Below are 6168 nucleotides of genomic sequence, written 5' to 3' on the forward strand. Positions count from 1 at the left end.
TAAAACAAATTGGCAGCAAATATACAACAAATTGAGCAGCATTTTTACACCAAAAATTGGACAGCTTATATACAACAAATTGGCAGCAAATATACAACAAATTGAGCAGCATTTTTGCACCAAAATTGGACAGCTTATACACAACAAATTGGACAGCAATTACACAACAAATTGAGCAGCATTTTTACACCAAAAATTGGACAGCTTATATACAACAAATTGGCAGCAAATATACAACAAATTGAGCAGCATATATATACAAGAAATTGTGCAGCATTTAAGCATAAAAATAACATGAACATATACCACATTTTAGACCATTAAAGCATATGCATTAATACCGAATTCAAACCAAAAGAGATAAGCCATTTTTTTGCATGACTTTTCAATATATATACACATTGGTTCCAAAATCAATATTTTAACTATGCTATATATGCCATATATTTGAAAACGATTTAGCGAAGTACCAAAAGAAAATATCGATAGTGTGATGAGCTTAGCTGACGATCCCCGAACACGTAGTGTTCACCAAAATCTATACATCAAAACAATTATCCAACACATTGTAAGCTAATTTAGCTTAGTAAGTTATAAGCAAATAAACACTACTATTTAACCCGATATCTCAAATAATATTCAACAAATCCATACTACTAAATCATATTACCTTTAGTTTACCATATCATAAGATAATTATTCACTTATTACTATGATTTAACTAAAATCAATATAATTACACAACCATAAACATTTCTTCAAATTTAAACACAAGGCCAAATACATTATGCATTTCCTCATCATGTAATATAAAGAATCATCTTATATATATATGATTCCAAATAAAATCACCACATAGGTTTAATACCTACCAAGCTTAACCTTATATACAACCATAATGGTTATTACTCAAGAATTCCAAGTATTTACTCATTTTCTAATCATGATTTCTCAATAAGACAAAATACTCAATGCTAATAGTTATTCGAAAATATTTAATAAGTTCGCACACTTAGTGCTCAATAATCAAACTCGCACACTTAGTGCTTTACAATTAAACTCGCACACTTAGTGCTTTACAATTAAACTCGCACACTTAGTGTCGAAAGTCAACAACTCAGTACATCTTATTTCAATAATTTTATCACTACATGTATATATATATCATTTAATTCAGCGTAATTACATAAATACCAAGCTGATTTAAAACGATACGAATATATATATGCTTAATAACTTACCTCAGATGTCTACTCAACTACTTTCGATTTCCCCCGATCTAAATCTGATTTCTTGGTTTCTTGATCTAAACATATTCAAATAAATCTCATTTAAACATATTTTCATTCAATTTAGTCTAAGAACACATAAATGGGCAAATTACATTTTTACCCCTAATATTTCACATTTTCACAATTTAGCCATTTTGCTCAAAACACAAAATACACAAAATTTGACTACACTCCTTAAGGACCTAATATTCCTAGTGTCCATACAAGCCCACAAATTTCATTTATTTCACATTTTAATCCTTCAAAATTTTATTTTTTACAATTTAACCTAATTACTCAAATTCATCAAAAATTCAAAGACAAAACATGTTAATCTTTCACATATCTTTCATATTTCATCATCAACTATCACAAAACTTAAGAATTCATCAATGGCATTTCTTAAAATCATCAACAATTCACAAAATTAAGACATGGGTTTTGAAGTATTCAAAGCAACGATCTCAAAAACGTAAAAATTATCAAAAACCGAACAAAAACTAACCTTGAATTAAGCTTCAAAATGGCCGAATATTTGAAGCTTTCAAACTTTTTCTTTTCTTTTCTACTTTCGGTGAAAAAGATGAACATAAAATGGTGGGTTTTAAATGTTTTGTTTTATTATAACATATATTATTATATTATTATTATTTTAAATTTTATTATAAATATATATATATCACATATTATCATGATGCCATCCACTACCAATTACTATTGGCTAAATTACAACATAAGGCCTCCAACTTATAAAGACAACAACAATTAGGCACTTTCATATTTAACCACTAAATTTTCATTTTACGCGATTAAACCCTTTTCTCAAATTAAACACTCAAACAATAAAATTAATTCACGAAACTTTTACACATGTAAATTCACACATAATAAACACAGAATAAAATATTTAAATATTTTTCAGACTCGGATGTGTGGTCCCGAAACCACTGTTCCGATTAGGGTCAACAATCGGGCTGTTACAAGAGCGCTCGCAAAGTGTTTGAGTAAATGCTCTCTATTTCTCTTATTCACAACGAATAATGAAACAATGAATGGAGTAAGTACAAATGAGGGGGAGGCTCTCTATTTATAGTTGAGCTCCCCCAAAATCGACGGTCAAGATACATTTACATCGACGGACGAGATTAACCATATCCCTTAATTTTAGGGATTTACAAGATATGCCTTATCAAATCTAATCTAATCTTTACAAGATATGATTCCCTTTATCTTCTAAGATTAGTTACCATATTAGCTTAAGTTGTCATCTCTTCATTATCGGACCAACCAGGCTTCAATCTGATAGGCTTATCCAATTGCTCTTTGAATCGGGCCAGTTCTCGCAGGTCAAATGAGCCCCATCTGAGCAATAGACCTCCATTGGATGCATTTGGTGCGATAGTCATGGGCTTTGAACTGCGGCCCGTGACATTCTCCTCCACCTATTCTCGCAACACCCTCGTTGCGACTTCTGAATGGCACTGACTTGATTCGCCTCGGTCTCGTCCCGACGCCTTAGCCTTTCCCTTCCTTCGGGACTTTTGCCCCGGCTTACGTCGCTTCTTAATTCGAACCATCCTACTCGTCGCATTTACTCTGGTCAACTGTCCTCGAACTTGGAAGACCCAAGCTTGTCTTTTCCTAGACCAAGCTTGACCACGGACTCAACTACCGTTATGGCTTTCGACAGCTTTTGGACACCTCTTTGTTCCACCTCCTGTCTAACCCACGGCTTCAATCCCTTTTGAAAAGCAAGTAATGCTTCTTCATCGGTCACATCTGAAACTTGGAGCATGAGTTCTTTGAACTCTCTAACATACTCCCTCACTGTGCCCCATTACGTTATCCCTTGCAAATTTGTCCGAGCTTCTTCCTCGGTAAACTCTGGGTAAAACTGTCCCTTCAATTTGTATTGGAACTCTTGCCATGTTCCAATCTCACCTTTCCTTTTATCTGTGGTCCTGCCTCGCCACCATAAAAGCGCAATGTCAATAAGAAACATTGAAATACTATTTACCTTAACCGCATCGTCTATGATGCCTTTGGCACGGAAGTAGTTTTTCATCCTCCACAAGAAATTATCCACATCGCATGCAGACCTTGTCCTCATAAACTCATCCGGCTTCGGGACATCCTCGTTATTAAGTGCTGCATTTGCCACTCCTTTCCCCACGGCTGCTCGACACAAGGCCAGCTCTCCCTCGAGCTCCTCTATTATTGTGCTCAAAGCCCTCGTCGTGGCAATTGTTTCCTCCTTCAAAGCCATCATCATGGCCTCGAGAGTATCATTCCTTTCCGACAGCTTGTCACTGTGTGAATTAAACAACTCGTTTACCTCATCCATGGTGGAATCAAGAGAAATCTTCACATAGTCTCTGGACTGCTCCTTCCAGTTTGTTATGCGATCCTCGACCCCATCGAGTGCCTCCTTTACATCCTCCATGGATCCCTCGAGTTTACCCACACGTTCCTCTACTGTCGATAATGTCTCCCTCAAAGACTTCCTCGCCCATCTTTGTTCGAACTCTTCTTTCGACATCCCAATGGTGCCTTTGAACCAATAACTCAGATATCACTTGGTTCGAACCAACAGCTCGGATACTACTTGGTTCCAACCTTGGCTCGGATACCACTTGTCACGGGGCTAGACCTTTCGTCTCGCAATCCGTACGGCCTTAGGCGATACGTTCGTCCAAACTCGCCCAAGTTAGCCTTAACTCAAGTGAAGATTCTTTTAAAACTCCTCCAAGGCACCAAATTGAAGAGCGGAAGCGATTTATGCCAAAAGAAGAACAACAAAGAACAACAGAAAGAGCGCTCGCAAAGTGTTTGAGTAAATGCTCTCTATTTCTCTTATTCACAAAGAATAATGAAACAATGAATGAAGTAAGTACTAATGAGGGGAAGGCTCTCTATTTATAGTTGAGCTCCCCCAAAATCGACGGTCAAGATACATTTACATCGACGGACGAGATTAACCATATCCTTTAATTTTAGGGATTTACAAGATATGCCTTATCAAATCTAATCTAATCTTTACAAGATATGATTCCCTCTATCTTCTAAGATTAGTTACCATATTAGCCTAAGTTGCCATCTCTTCATTATCGGGCCAACCAGGCTTCGATCTGACAGGCTTATCCAATAGCTCTTTGAATCGGGTCAGTTCTCGCAGGCCAAATGAGCCCCATCTGAGCAATAGACCTCCATTGGATGCATTTGGTGCGATGGTCACGGGCTTTGAATTGTGGCCCGTGACAGGTAGCTGTATTACACATGTGGCCTATAAAGCCTTGCCTCAACTGGACATCCCTAAACGTGAAAATGCTTTAGATTAGGTTTTGACTTGTCTAAAGCTCATAAGGTGCTTTTGCAACTGCTTTATTGGGTACTCTATTCAGAATGTAAGCTGTTGTCTTTAATGCTTCCCCCCAGAAGAACTCAAGTAAGGTAGAATGAGCAATCATGCTCCTTACCATATCCTTAAGAGTCTTGTTTCGTCTTTCAGCTACACTATTCATACTAGGTGATCCTGGCATGGTGTACTGTGGGACAATACCGCATTCCTCTAGGAATTTCACAAATGGTCCTGGACATTGTTCACTTGAACCATCATATCTACCGTGGTACTCACCACTACTATCAAATTTAACGTTTTTAACCATTTTTGTTGAGTTGATTCTCAACTTTAGCTTTATAAGCTTTAAACATGTTTAAAGAATGAGATTTCTCATGAATGAGATATAGGTACCCATAATGTAAGTAATCGTCTATGAATGTTATGAAATATTGTTGACCATTCCAGGATGTCGTAAGGAATGACCCACAAATATATGTATGAATTAATTCTAAGACGTATGAAGATCTGTTAGGACCCAATCTCTTGGTTTTGGTCTGTTTTCCTTTAATGCAATCGACATAGACATCAAAGTCTGTGAAGTCAAGGGACTCTAAAATACTATTAGACACAAGGCGTTCAACTCTAACTTTTGAGATATGACCTAAGTGCTTATGCCATAATGATGCTGAAGTTTCCTTATTTAATTTGTGCTTAATACCACGTGATTCCACATGTAATGTTTCATTATAGAATGTAACTATTTCTAGCAAATAAAGGTTGTCATAAGTATTTAAATAACCAGTTCCAATAACATTCAACTAAATTGATTGTTTCCAAATGAACAATAATATCCAAATTTATCCAACGAAAAAATAGAAACTAAATTCTGTTTGAATGACGATACAATAAAAATGTCTTTTAAATCCAAATAAAAACTAGTTCCTAATAACAACCTAAAATTCCCAATCGCTTCCACTTCTACCGATTTTCCATCGCCTACGAAGATGTGTCTTTCACCATCACTTGGCTTTCGGTAACTCAAGCAACCCTGCATAGAAACACTTATGTGAGTAGTAGCACCAAAATCTATCCACCAAGTGTTTCTAGGTACTGAAGTTAAATTAATCTCAGAACAGACAAAATTAAGAATTATACCTTTCTTTGCACGTCAGGCATGATATTTGGTACAATCTTTCTTCACGTGTCCAAACTTGTTACAAAAGAAACAACTCATTGTAGCTTGCTGTTGTTTCTTTTGAGCTGGACCCTTAGCAGCTTCATTCTGATATTTTCTTTGCTTACCCTTATCTTTAGGGGCATTAGCCAAATGAACACTTTCAAACTTATCACGCTTCAACCTGAGATATGTGATATGTGATAAATTGAAATGAACAATTCTGTCCTAAGATATGTGATAAGTTATACAAGAGTATCCAAATGAGTTCATACTGTCATGTTAAATGGAATGGAGAAGAAGGGTTTGAAGTGGCAAACTTTGGTGATTTTGTAGTTGTTGACTTATTTCAGTGGTCATGTAATTGTAGGAGATGGGATCTT

At 36.2% G+C, this 6168-nt stretch overlaps 1 long non-coding RNA gene across 1 annotated transcript; it reads right to left on the bottom strand.

Moving 5' to 3' along the window:
- LOC107900334 (uncharacterized) lies at positions 1-1890 on the bottom strand. Its single transcript, XR_005914781.1, has 3 exons — positions 1777-1890; positions 1242-1306; positions 1-538 (listed from the first exon to the last, which is right to left on the bottom strand). It is a non-coding gene; the product is annotated as an uncharacterized lncRNA (long non-coding RNA).
- Between the last annotated feature and the right edge of the window lie 4278 nt (positions 1891-6168).

This window comes from Gossypium hirsutum, chromosome D06 (genome assembly GCF_007990345.1).
Source record: "Gossypium hirsutum isolate 1008001.06 chromosome D06, Gossypium_hirsutum_v2.1, whole genome shotgun sequence".
Taxonomy (NCBI): Eukaryota; Viridiplantae; Streptophyta; class Magnoliopsida; order Malvales; family Malvaceae; genus Gossypium; species Gossypium hirsutum.